At 33.4% G+C, this 15,428-nt stretch overlaps 1 pseudogene; it reads left to right on the forward strand.

The window, feature by feature from the left end:
• Window positions 1–4,928: 4,928 nt before the first annotated feature.
• On the forward strand, window positions 4,929–5,835 carry LOC143621150 (syntaxin-125 pseudogene; annotated as a pseudogene).
• The last annotated feature ends 9,593 nt before the right edge of the window (window positions 5,836–15,428 follow it).

The following is a 15,428-nucleotide window of genomic DNA, read 5'->3' on the forward strand; positions in this document are numbered from 1 at the left end:
GTCTCCGTTGCTCTTGAACTCATCCCCAAACTTTCGAATGAGTTTCTGTTGAAGATCCAGATACATAGTGATCGATGGCGAAAGGTCAATCAAAAACATTTGTAAAATACCTTTACTAGCTAGAGCAAGTAAGGTGTCGAATCCACAGGGAATCAGTGGAAAGTGCAAGTGAAACTCAAATTTTATAATAAAATTAATTAAAGTGGACAGACGATGTCATGCGGTTTAGTTGATTAGTTTGTAAACAAGAATATAAAATAACCAAACTCTAGGGTTCGGGTTTTGCAACAAGTTAAGGAATTGAAAAACTTCTTTGGATGGTTTCTTATGAGATATGCAAATCAAAAGACTTAACGATTGACTGTGTTGATCGTCAGAACTGAATTCGAACAATTGACACGGCTTAATGAAAATCTACTTGATTATCGGTTTTACTTGGTGAAACACAAAATCAATAATATGATTAACGATAAACGAGTCAATGTCGAAAGAAGTTAATCTTAATTGTTGATGACCACAAATCAATTAACTAACAAACGATTAAGCAATCAATTAAGAGAAACCGTTTAAGCACAGAGGCAAACACAGAGAATTGATTAACCGAATGATTAATCAATTACAAATCCAAAGTTTAAAGCATAGAATAACAAAACCTAACATGCAACTCAACCCTACACCCGGAGATGGTTATGAAGCCTTTAGCCTTGCATCTTAATCTTCATGCTCTTGATTATGATGTTGGAGATGGTGTTCATGGATCAATCTTGTGATTAGAATGAGTATTGATGATGTAAGATGTCCTCCAAGAAGTCCCAAAACTGATTATAAATGAATATAATCGACCTTAGGGTTTTATGCCTTTATATATGGAATAAAAATACCAAAAACCCATTTTCCGTCAGACCACCGTAGCTTACGGTCAGACCGTAAGCTACGGTCTGTGAACTCTGTTTTACGGTCTACTAGGCCAAATACTGTTTTCTTCATAGAATCTTCATTTCAACTTCGTTTTCCTCCCCGTTTACGGCCACGTCTTTGTATTTCAATTCTCTATCATCTCATAGATCATTACTTTCATTTACACTCCATCATGAATGCTCCAAATTCGCTTCTTTAAGCTCCGCACACCTGTAACCACAAACGCACTCAAAGTAATCGTGTTCACAATATAACTAATTAAAACACATGAATTTACACACTTAATACACATATTTTTACCCACACATCACATCCCCACACTTATCATTTGCTTGCCCTCAAGCAAACTCTCATGTAACACATACACCTCGATCGATGTTTCATCAATTATCAGTATTAATACTAGTGAGGTATAAGGTCATACCCAATTCCCAAGAATTGACATTGTCGAGGTTGATAACCCACCAAATAATTTAATGATACATTTTAAAACTTTTAAATCGTCCAAACGAGTGTACTTTGTTTCTGGTTAAGTCACACATGCTCATACCCCTCATAATATAATATTATAATATCTCTCCTCTCGGTTTAATATCTGGACCAACAAAAAATGTGCTAGTATCTCTCTGCCCTCTATACCAAGTCTGACCACAAATTAATAAGCTTGGAAGCAAGTCATATCTCCACCCATATAAATGCTTTGACACAAATGCAAATCAAGAGGACATAAAACGGGTTGTAACGGGGCTAAGTGTAAGGGTATGGAATGGAATTTTTGAAGTAGCTCAGACGATCCGATCCGGCTTATTACAAAACAACTAAATAAACAATGACTTAATTTATTCCAACGACTAAACAACTAAACAGACTCACTGACTTTCATTTACAACCAATACTGACTAGAACATTGACTTTTTTGAGCTTTTCTTTGACTTTTCATCATTTTTTTTCTTTTTTTTTTCTTTTTTTCTTTTTTTTAACTCGTAATACTTGAACTTTGCAACTTTAACACAATTATTTTTTCACAATAACCATAATTCTAAATACATCCTATTGATAAATACTAAAATAATTACAAAGAAACCTATTAAGTCGGATCGTCTCGCAATATCACACTGGGGTTGATTTGAATGAAAGAATAGGTCCAAAAATGTTTTCTAAGGGAACCAACCCCCTGCCCCTCTCATTATCCACACTCATATATATAATGTATGAGGCCCAACCCCCAATACCCACACTCCCACTCATCAAGACGAGGCTTAACCTAATTTCCTATATCACTTTTGCATTCATGCCAAACTAAGATCTCGAAATGCATGAGACAACCAACTTCTAGTTATTATGGGCATACTGGTTACTCTCTATAATGACACTCAAATGACATGTGTAAATAATATATATTATATGTGTATTATATATATAAGGAAAATCTTACACACATACCAGAGGAATTAGGTTGCCGACATGAAACATGTGTACATGTCCCCATGACTCGTTATCCCCATTTAAACGGTTCATTTTAATTTTCTATTTTTGAAAAACATTTGCATGGGAAGACTTTCGAGAAGCTTAAAAACTGATCATAACCAAAGACCTCTACTTGGCATTAATACTAACAATTAACAAGTTACAATTTCGGCTTTTGCGCACAATCAAGCTACTCTAAGGCTAAATTTTTTTTTAATTTCTCCATATTTTTCCATCCCCACACTTGAGTTGAACCAAATCTCCTACAAGGTATGCATTGTAGCAGTTCATGAATCCCGCCATTAAAGAAATGTTCTCTTGAGTTTCCTTTGAGATAGAGGGAATCTAACTCGAATTATGACTAGGAGAAACACCATATGTTTGAGGTTTAACATTAGCAGCAGTGGATTGAGCAGGCTTAGCAAAGAAAACTGGAGCTGGTTGTGGTGAGACTGGAGAAAATTTTCCTTGAGAGCATTTGAACATAGAGAAATTACTTTGAGGTTGAAACTATTGTTGCCCTTGGGTAGCTTTGACCATAGAAAAGTTGTCTTGTGAGATAAGTGCATTGTTTGAGGCAACACTGTAACCAGCTGTGTTGTAGGAATTTTCATGGTTTATAGCGCGTTGTTCGTCATCCATGTCACATGCATTGATGATGGCCATAACCTCAGACAGCGTCAACCTGTTGGGATCTTTTGTCTTCTTGATAACTGCCACATTCATATCCCAACTTTGAGGCAAGGAGTTACCAACTTATTATTTGTTTCAGCAGCTGTTAAATTTATGCTTGCTGATCTCATCTCTGTTACAAGAGTTATGAACCTATGAAGCTGAGTTTCCGATGACTCTCCCAGAACATGATTGAACATGTTAAATTTTTGTCATAGCAGATCTTGACGACTTTTCCTCATGTCTTCATTCCCTTCATATACTTCAATCAAGGCTTCCCATAGAGCCTTAGCAGACTGCAGTTCCCTAAAGCCCAAGGCAATCTCAGGTGAGAGTGCCATAGTTAGAGTTGAAAGAGCCTTTTCATCTTCTTCTACTTTATCAAAATCATCATCATCGTATAGTTCAACAGGCTTCACAGCAACTTCCTCAGAGTTCTAACGTTGGTAGGTGATAACTTGAGGACCACTAACAATACTTCTCCAAACTTTAGTATCTTTCATTTTAACATATTTCTCGAATTTGAATTTCGACTCGCTAAACACCTTATGAGACAACAAACGGGGTATGCGAGTAGTGGTCCCCATTATGGAGTCCAGTTCTTGGTGAAGTGTGGCATTTGAAGATCCATTACTGTTAGCACCTGGTCCATTATTGGTTTTCACAGTCCGTTATCCTAAAGTCCAATAGTCAAAGCCCAATCAGAATGGATCAGGCCCAAGTATCAAATTGGCCGAAAACAGGTGTTGACCGAAAACCCAAGTTGACTGAGAACCCTTCTTGTCGACCGAAAACCCTTGTTTTTGGCCGAGAACACTATTTTTAAGCCGAAAACAATCTGAATTGGACGAAAACGATGATTGATTGCCAAAAACACTTGGTTTTGGCCGAAAACTGTGAAAAACAGCCGAGAACACCCAAAAACACGTTTGACCAGTTGATTTTGGTAACAATCAAATCCCTATTTTGGTGGGATTCAAATTGTTTCCAAAGATAAGGAAATCTATAACCAAGAAAAACCTCTGTCCTTCTTCTCTGATCACAACCTCATCGGAAAAACACTTAAACCTCCAAAAAAACCAAGATCTTGAATCTGTTGATATCAAACCGAGCCTTGAATGGTTCAAAAGGCTCTAATACCAATTGTAATTCCCGAGCTTGGATCTTTCAATATGACACCAACTAACCTAACGTTATTGCGGAATATAACGCTAAGTGATTCAAGATAAACGAAAACTATACGTAGAGGACACAAGATTATGCTTCAAAACACACGTTATATTAACGTCGGGTTCTTAAGCACAAGTCAACAAACGATACTCGTTCAACAATAATTATCAATCGCCAGCCATAAACCCTATACATGTTATCTATATATAGGGAAACCAAAAAACCTAGCCTAACAAAGCCCAAGCCCTCCGAGATCACAATGTGATCTCGGCTTACATACACAGCCACTTAAACACGATATACAACAATGTAAACCAAGTACAAACCACTAAATGTAGACCCAACAATTACTCTTCTTGTCGCCTATATTATATATATATATATAAGTATTTTTATAAAAATATTAAAAAGAAATTAACCTCAAAATTATTAAAACTCTCCGATTAGACTGAAACGAAGACTCATTATTAGAAACATTTGTGTCCACGGATCGATATTTAGTTCTTACCAATACTATTATACATATATGATAGGTATACTTGCCTATTTTGTGTGTGAGTAGTCTTAGTAGAAATCACTTTTTTAAATTTAAAACACAATCTTGTGCAAAAGCTAAAACATCCCATTCCAACCATTTTAAGCACTCAAACGCACCACATCGATATACCCAAAATCCACCTCCCAAATTCCTTTCTCAAAACATGAATGATGGTGGTGTTAGAAATGAAACAATCGATTTCGACAAGTTCTTTTGTGATGTTGAGAACGCGAAGGATGACTTGATCGTTGTCGAAAATCTCTACAATAAGGTACAAGAGTCTATCCAGGAAATCAAGATGGTTTACAATGCTAGTGAGATGAAGTTGCTTAGGTCTAAGATGGATTCGGATTTTACACACTTTTTGAAGATCCCGAAGATCATCAAGGGCAATCTAGATGCCCTAGACAAGTCTAATGTTGAACATATAAAGATCCTAGGTTATGCCACAGATCAAACTCGCACTTCAATGTTTATCAACTTGGGTAAGAAGCTTAAGATCATTACATATAACTTTCAAGAAATGTGCATTCAAGCAAAAGACAAGTACTAGGAGACTACTGGAGAAGATAGCTCACCCTCGTCGGTGAAAAAGGAAACAATGAATTAATAAACAACTTAATGTCTAGTGGCAATGTCGAAAATCTTTTTCACAAAGTAGTCCAGGATAAAGGCCGAGAATAAGCTACAAACATGATATCTGAAATTCAAGAACAACATAATGCTTTTATTGTAATTGAGAAGAATCTAATACAATTACATCAAATATTTTTGGACATGGTGATGCTAGTAGAGACACAAGGACAACAACTTAATGACATTGAAAGTCACGTGGCTTACAGAAGCTCTTTTGCCCGACCACCAGACAAATAGTAAGATCCAAGGGCTTGGAGAAGAAATGGAGAAAATGTGCTTGCATCATAGTCGTCGTCGTCCTCATCCTCATTTTTATAGTTTTTATTATCATTTTCATTTTTGTGTTACATAGTGTGTTAATTTTAGATTTAGATATTTGAGTTTTGATTTAATGATGTATGTTATAATCTAAGTTATGTTGACATTTGATTACGCGTTTTTGTAAGTCCTGAAACCGGATCTAAGAAATATGATATAAAGCTAAACACGATGTTATTGCGATTCCTAACACCTTGGTGATTCAAAAGCAAGAACAAAAGAACAATATAAATATGATGAACAAAATAATACTCCAAATGCACACGATTATTTTAACAAATCGTCTGGTACATGATTTTGCTCTCTTGATGATGGCTACTACTGATTAACAGTGTAACAGTGTCTAACAATGTGAACGACCAACCATAAACCCTATACATGTTATCTATATATAGGGATACCAATAGGGATACCATTTCAGCCTAGCCCAACAAAGCCCAAGCCCAATGGATTTCGGTATTACATCATCATAATCAGAATGCAATTCTTCAACTCGTCTTCGTTTATGTCACTTTAGTCTTGATCATGTCATGGCCTTTTGATATGTGTAAGTCTAACCAAATTATGACCCAACAATCTTCCCCTTAGACTGATGCTTTCAAAACCATCATAATCTTTACTTGAACATGATCAGCAACTTCAGCATCTGCATCCAATACTTTACCATCTCCCCCTTTTTGACAGCATCATCCAATTTGAATCTTAGATACTTCATATGCTTCCGTTGCAAGAAATCAGTCTTGAAAGAATAATCAACTTTGATAGAAAGATCAACCAAAATATTTTGAAAACAATTAAATAAAACAAAATAAGACAGACATAATTTTTGAAATTTTTATTTTTATGATTTTTATGATTTTCTTGAAATGACTTGAGATGAGATCATACCAACTAAACCAACTATAACACAATAACCGATATCAGATTTCATGAGCTGAAGACAACAGCTAAAACAAACTTTAAAACGATTTCTTAACACATTTGTTTCGACAAGAGTAATCAAGAAGAAAAAATAAAATAAATGAAATAAAATAACACCAAAAACAACAAATAAAACAAATTTAATCACCCGGTCTTCTTGTAATTTGGCAAAAATTTGGGATCAAATTTCAGTTTTTGATAAAACTGCCGCCTTTATGAAAAGATCCGAACATGGAATCTTGTTGATTATGGTGCTTTCACAAAGATTCATGTTCAGCGTTATTATGACATAAAGAAACAGGTTGATAGCAGGTATAACGAACTTAGCAAGATTTTCATTGCATCAGTGATATGAATTAGGTTTAGTTCGGCATAAAGCTTAAATGGACATCACTCATGGACCTGTGATGCCTCATATCTCTTCTCAAAGCATATTTGATTTTCCCCAGATCACCCCAATTTGACTCCAACCCCTTAGTGATTGATCAAAAAATTTTCTTTACATAAATAAACTGTTAAGCTTCAAGGTTGAATGTTGAACTTAAATGCCTTTCATTCAAAGTGTTTAGGACTTATTTGAATGCCCCACTATTGTAGTTCTAGTTTAACCTTTTAAGCTTTTGAAATACCAAGTTTTTAACAACATAAATTTTATGCATACTCATAATTCCTTTTTTTCTTTTTTTATTAATAATAAACATAATAGCACAATATTTTTGGTGATCAAGACACTAATGGGCTCGTGTATGACTGGGTAATTGCTTTTATGCCTATCCTTCAGAGAGATGTATATGGAGACATGCACATTTCTTCAAAATGACTCTCCACAGTAAGTTTAGCATATTTAGTTTATAGCACTTTAACTTTTATGCATCATGGAAAGCTACCATACAAATCAGTGACTGTTCTAGAGCCTTTTAAGCTTAATAACTTCACCCGTTAGGCACACAAAAACAATTTTTCTATCATTTTCCAAAGGTTGGATCAATTTTCATTTGAAAATATTTTGAAGATTCTAAAAAGCTGTTAACTGAATAATCATATAACTTCCCAGAGAATTACAGAAGACATACATGTTAAGAACTCAGTTACCCCGGTCACTCTTAAGTTTTTAGGTAAATGGCTATCTCGTATGGCCACTAGTGGTTAACAGGACCAAACACATATGAGAATACGTGTCCCTCCAACTTGGAATTACCGACATAATTTTAAGTGAAAGAATTCAAAACACGAAAACATATGACAATCGCCCCAGATGCTTTCAGTCTTTAGATAAATGGCTATCCTGTGAATCTACGAGTAGATCACCGGACCAAACATATACAAGTATATGTTCTTCAAACTTGAGCAACCAACATAATTTTAAGCGAAAGTAATAAAATAATTTTTTTAATAAAAGACACACTCACAACTTTTTGAATTTTTTAATTTTCTCACTAAAAACACACACACTCTTTTTTATTTTTTTTAATTTTCTCCCCCTAAATTTGTGCAAAAATTTTGACCAAAAGGAAAAATTTTATGTACAAATTTAACCTAAAAAAGTTTCAATCGTCGAAACGTAGTATTTAATAATAATACAAGATGATGTGAGATAGTCATCCAACTGTTGCACGATCATTTCTCTTTTACGTTCAAGTCATTTTCTCATTTTTGAGAAACAAAATACACTATACTTGAAAAACTATACGTGAACATATTTTTGTTTTAAAAAAAATTAAAATATTAAAATCTTTTTGACTGATCAATCTTTCATACCAAAGTGATACAGTTACCTTTTATCTTCAAGACATTATTTTTCCATTTGTGAGAATCCCCCCCCCCCCCTCAGAATAAGCTGGTTTTGAGATTCTTTATCCTTGCGAGTTGAATGTCTGGAACAAGCCTTTTAATATGCAATGTATTCTCTGATTTGTTCCTACACACTTAAAGAGCAGATCAAAAACGCACCCTAAAATCCCGTCCAGGCAACAAATAATCCATTTTATGGTTTAAATATTTAAAAAACAATGGATATTTGCCCTGTCATATGCCTGGAACAACCCATTTAATAAACAATGAATTTATGGTTGTTCCTACACGCATAGCGGGATTAATTAGACATAGGAACCCAAGCCATAAATGTCTTGGGGTTCCTTGAGCATCAACATATGTGACCTCTTTCTAACTCATATCTTTCCCATCTTTAACAGAATCATTTGTCATTACAGATTCTGTTTGCTGGGTTTTAAGTTTCCAAGTCTGTCTTGGTTTAGTGATAGAACAGACTTTGGAGTGGAGCAATTCGGATTCGAATTCTAAGAACTCTCAACACTCTTTGACTTTTGAACATTTATTTTTCTTTTAACAGTTTCTAAATCATTTTAGTGCAAACCTGTCATATTAACTGTGAATCTTTGAGTATCTGTGACCCGTTGTACAGATACCCGTGGTTTTGTAAAATAAGAATTTTGTTTAACCACTGGATTCGGTTGAAACCTGTTACCTTTCACTTGAGAAGCATGTCTATTGACATCACGGTAGTGACACTCCTTTGCCAAATGCTCGCCGTTCCCGCAGACAAAACAAGCCTTCATCCTTCTTCTAATGTCAACGGAAGCACTTGCATCATGTTGGAATTCCTTCTTAGGAAAGGTTTTTCCATTCTTCTTGTCCCTTGGTGCAGCCTTCTAATTTTGCTTGTAATAGAGAACATATAGACGATGAACACAATTTCGGGCTATATGTCCTGGCGTGCCACAGTGCTAACATGTTTGCCTCTTAATATAAATAGCACCCAATGATTTATCAATACATAGAGATCCGGAGGATGTATGAGGACGAGACTGTCCTTGTTGTGCTGATTTCTTATGTGTATTCCATTTGTTGCCACAACTCTGTGTATTATTATTAGTATAATTTTGTGTTGTGGTGTCATCTGAGTTTGATGACACATTAGAATAAGATTCATTTTCACTAGCCTGAACCCTTTTACTATCAGAAGCAACATCATTTACTATATCTGCACATGAAGTAGAAGCATCAAAATTGTTCACACATTTAAAAACAGGCTTGATTTCCTCTAGGGATCCTGATCCAACAATTTCATATTGAACCTGTTTACCATACTTCATATCTTTTACCTTTTCTTCTTGTTCTTTGGTTAGAGGAAGACTAGTATAGTTGTCATTGTATGGTGGGGGTACCTGACTATATCCTATACCCTCACCCTCATTCTCTTTCCACCACAATTGATTTTCAATCATTGAATGGACTACTTTACTGGAACCCTCGAATTTTTTGAAATCAAGTTCAGCCCTTTCAAATTTACTAGTTAGATTCAGAATTTCTAACTTGGAGGCTTCCAGTTTAGCAGTTAGTTCAGCGATTTCCTGTTTGGCATCTAGGTGGTGACAACGTTTTATACTGAAATCAGACTTAAGCTTAGATATGTCCTTTTTCTGTGCTTCTATCTTGTCTAGGAAACATTTTTCATTTTTCTTAAGTTTAAAGTTTTCAGATTTTACTCTTTCCATTTCTCTAATTAAGTTATCATTGTGGAGCTTATATATATTTATTTTATCAATGCAATCTTGAGAACATGATTGAAAACTTATCTCTGTAGACGAACTCTGAAATACTACTTGTAAGGGAGCAGACTGATTAAGAGTATTTCCAAACATTGATATGGGTTGTGGAGAATCCATTGAGTAATTAAAGGAATTAATCTGATTTTCCCACCAAAATTTTTCGAAAAAAATATGATCGCCAAAATTCTCAAGAAAAGTGTCCCACTCAAAAGAAGTGTTTAGGAAAAATTTCGTTTAAGACAAATTTTTCCGAATTTCCCGCCAAAAATTCACCGAAAATCATCCGAAAAAAATGTTTTCGCCAAAATTTTCAAGAATGAAGTCTCGATTATAAGGAGAATTCAGGAATTTTTTTTTTACCGAGAACCCTTGACCGAGATCACTATTTGACCGAAAACTATGTTTGACCGAGAACTCTGTTTGATTTGGCCGAGAATAGATGTTGACCGAGAACAAGCTTTAACCGAATACTCAGTTAACCGAGAACACAGCTGGCCGGAAACTCAGATGACCGAAATCAATTTGTAACCGAAAATAGTTGAAATTTGAGAACTAAGAGTGACCGAAAACTCTTGAAAATGGCCGAAAACCTTCAAATGAACCCGAGAACACTTGTTTATGACCGAAATCTCCCAAATCAAGCCGAGAACACCAAAGATCACGTTTGACCAGTTAATTTTGGTAACAACTGAATTCCTAAATCATTGTGATTTAATTGTTTCCAAAGATATGATAATCTTTGACCAAACCAAATTCTCTCTTATTCTCCGATGACCTTCTCGCCGGAAAACTCACCAAAACCACCAACCAAAACGAGATCTTGAATCTGTTGATATCAAATCGAGCCTTGAAAGGTTCAAAAGGCTCAGATACCAATTTTAAGTCCTGAAACCGAATCTAAGCAATATGATATCAATCCAAACACGATGTTAGTGCGGAATCCTAACACCGTGTTGATTCAAGAACAATAACAAGAACAGAAGAACAATATAAATATGATGAACACAATAATACTCCAAATGCACACGATTATATTAAAAAATCGTCTAGTACATGAGTTTGCTCTCTTGTTGATGGCTACTACTGATTAACAGTGTCTAACAATGTGAACGACCAACCATAAACCCTATACATGTTATTTATATATAGGGAAACCAAAACAACCTAGCCCAACAAAGTCCAAGCCCAACCGAAATCCATAGGGATTTCGGTATTACATCATCATAATGATATTGCAATTCTTCAACTCGTCTTCGTTTATGTCACTTTAGTCTTAATCATGTCATGGCCTTTTGATATGCGTCAGTCTAACCAAATTATGACCAACAGTTTTGTTTTAAGAAACTTGGAGTGGTGATGATATATCTTTTCTACATTTTCTTTTCATTTATAGGGTTAGATTCCATGTACCATTATCTAAATATGAGATTATATATTCTTGCTTGTTAATATTATTTTTCTTTCACTTAAGTCAATAAGTTGTGACACTAGATAAACATAAATTAAAATGATATTGAACTTTAATAATTTTAACTTTGACTTGTTGATCGATATTAATCATCATTTAATTAATAACCTTGACAGTCTCAACTTGCGAAATATTCTCCTCCATCGAGCTTTTTTTAACTGGGGTCTAACCTGGTAAGTTTTTGGTGACCCGGAAGCCGACATGACACAAATATTTGTAAATTGATGAGGTGGATGTTTATGTGGCATTCTCATCACAAGCTCACATGTACCTCCACCTCACATTCACCATACCACCATCAGTCACACCCTCACCCACAATCACCATCAGCCACCTAGAAATACAAAAAATTCCAAAATAATGCTTCTCCAAAGCCCATTTGTTTTCATTTTTGACCCCCCTCCACCATTTACCAAACATTCCGAGATTTGCATCGTTTACGTACCCGACCCTAAACCCCTTTTTTAGACAATGTGATTACTTTTTGTCACGCAATCCAATTAATTTTTGCATCTTCTTTCGACCATCCCCCCCCCCCCCCCTACCAAAAAAAAAAAAAATACCCGACGGATTCTATCTAACTTCTCCAACACTTTTTCTGGGGCTTTATAGAGTGAAAAATAATATGTCAACAACACGTTTAGGACCACTTTTATTACCATTACCTTTCCACCCATTGATAATGTCTTTGCTTTCCATAATGATAATCTTTTACGAAATACGTCCTCAACCAGATTCTACGACCTTACTCAATTCATATTACCACCCACTTGTAAACCTAAAAGGAAAATTAACAGCTCGACACCTTAACAATCTCTCATGATCATCCACCCTTACGCCATACACTCAACTTTTATTTAAATTGATTTTTAGCTCGAAAGCCAAGTAAAAACAACAAAGTATTCATCTAAGATTGACAACATTTTTATTTTCTACTTTCTAACAATAACACATCATCCGCTTATAAAAAGGGATACCAACGGTCCACCCACATGTGAATTAAAAATTAGAATAAATTTATTTCTAAAATTAATGTAACAGACTCTCTGTTATCACAAAAAAAATTGAAGTTATATATATATTAAATCAAATTTTTATTTAATTGAATAGTACTGTAAATTTTTTTAACAACAATTCTCTTTAATCCTTGCGGCATGTGGAATTTAAATCCAAGGCCCTCACACCCTCTCCTAAACCCATGGTGTTTATATATTTCACCTTTACTATACACCGCCAACCAATTGGTAATCATTTTAAATAATATTGTAATACTCTACCCCCATTGAAATAATATTTTGAGAAGACAGGTTATTCGAACATCATCATGCGCCCTTATACAAGTTGTATAGGGGCTATACGAGCTGTACAGGTTCATAATTACGCAAGTTTGTGTTGGAGAGTGTCGGTGTTGCTTTCTTGTATCGTGCAGCCCTTATATGAGCGTATAGGCCTATATGGATCGTATAGCCCATATCTGGTTGGTATAGGCTGATTTTTTTTTGAATAAGTTAAAAAATACAAAATATTGGAAATAACAGCCAATTCTAGGTTATAAAATAGAACACCTAATTTAAAAGTACATATTTATACATTCTATATTAATTAGATAACCTACGAACAATATGAGCGTTTTGGGGTTCCGGCTTTTTAAGTATTGTCATGCTACCTGTTTCGGTGAACTTTTATCATGCAATCTCTGTCTATACGGGTCGTATAGCACATATACGAATCGTATAGGTCAGATGTGGTATGAGAGCCTATACAAGCTAGGGAGTCAATACAGCCTCTATAGACCAAAACGGTTGTCACTATGTCCCCCTATACATTTATCCGTCATGCGAGGGTTACACGACTCGTATAACCACCTATACGAGCCATATAAAGCTATTAAGACACCAAAGTCATGGTGTTTCAATATAACGAACATTTTGAAATATACAAAATTAATATATATATATATATATATATATATATATATATATATATATATAGGATCAGGATCATGAGAGAACTTTTTTGAAATTTAGAACCATGCGAACCATTTTGGACCACAAAAAACTCAAAAATAAAAAAAACACAAAAGTGAAAAAAGTAAAAAACCAAAATTCTTATTTTAACATCCCGGTTTTATAAAAAAAAACTCGGTTTAGCCAAATTATATACACATATTTATAATATATACATATATGTACATTTACATGATTTTTTTATACACATGTGTATAATTTAAGATAAATGACATTGTACATATGTGTATATTACGTAACTAAAGATTAAATAAAATTATACATATGTGTATAATACGACGTTTTTTTTATTATTTTTTATTTTTTTAATGAAACCGGAATGAAATATAAGAATTTTGGTTTTTTTTACTTTTTAAAAATTTTTGTTATTTTCTGTTTTATGATTTTTTTTAAATATTTTTTTCAAAGGTGTTTTTAGTGGTCTAAAATGGTTCTCAAAGTTCTCAATTTGTAAAGGGTTCTCTTATATATATATATATAGGGTAAGGATCCTAAGAGAACATAGGGTAAGGATCCTAAGAGAACCCTTTGCAAATTGAGAACTTTGAGAACCATTTTGAACCACTAAAAATACCTTTGAAAAAAATATTTAAAAAAAAATCATAAGACAGAAAATAACAAAAATTTTAAAAAAGTAAAAAAACCAAAATTCTTATATTTCATTCCGGTTTCATTAAAAAAATAATAAATAATAAAAAAAACGTCGTATTATACACATACGTATAATTTTATTTAATCTCTAGTTACGTAATATACACATATGTACAGTGTCATTTATCTTAAATTATACACATGTGTATAAAAAAATCACGTAAATGTACATATATGTATATATTATATATATGTGTATATAATTTGGCTAAACCAAGGTTTTTTTTGTTTTTTTTATAAAACTGGGATGATAAAATAAGAATTTTGGTTTTTTTTTTTACTTTTTTCATTTTTGTGTTTTTTTTATTTTATGATTATTTTTATTTTTTAGTTTTTTGTGGTCCAAAATGGTTTTCATGGTTCTCAATTTCAAAAATGTTCTCTCATGATCCTGATCCTATATATATATATAGGATGAATATCATTACAGAACTGTAAAATTATTTAAGAACTTGAAGAAACCCTTGAAAACTAATGTTTTTTTATAAAAAAAATTGTATGTTAATGTTCTTTGAGATTAGTTTTATCATTTTTTATATCTATATTTACAATTACTATTTTGAAAATTAGTTTTCATACATATCTATGTTTTGTTTGACACCTATGTAAATTTTTTAGTACATAAATTTTACATATATGTAAACTTGTGATTAATATATGTAATTAAAAAAATTTATATAAAATATGATAAAACTACTCTTAAATAATGTTAATATATAAAAAAAGTTAAAAAATGTTTGGTTGTTAAGGGTTCCTAAGAGTTCTTAACTTTTTTAGAGTTCTTAAATGATACCACCCTATATATATATATATATATATATATATCTATATAGAAAATGGTTCAAATAAAAAGAAGTTGTTTCATAAGAATGGTAAGAATCAACAGAATTTTGACATTTGACATTAAAACCTATGGTGAAAGAATAATTATAGGAAACTATGTCGGTTATAATGGTGAAAGAGTATTTCTAAGAAACTATGACGGTTTTTTGTAATTTTAAATCTCAACCCTTGATTGATATGATCCAATGACTATGATTTATTCTTAGTCTTCCTAGGAAATTACTTGTTTT

This window comes from Bidens hawaiensis, unplaced genomic scaffold (genome assembly GCF_021521415.1).
Source record: "Bidens hawaiensis isolate Kalapana, Puna unplaced genomic scaffold, B.hawaiensis_p1.1 tig00000326_1, whole genome shotgun sequence".
Classification (NCBI taxonomy): Eukaryota; Viridiplantae; Streptophyta; class Magnoliopsida; order Asterales; family Asteraceae; genus Bidens; species Bidens hawaiensis.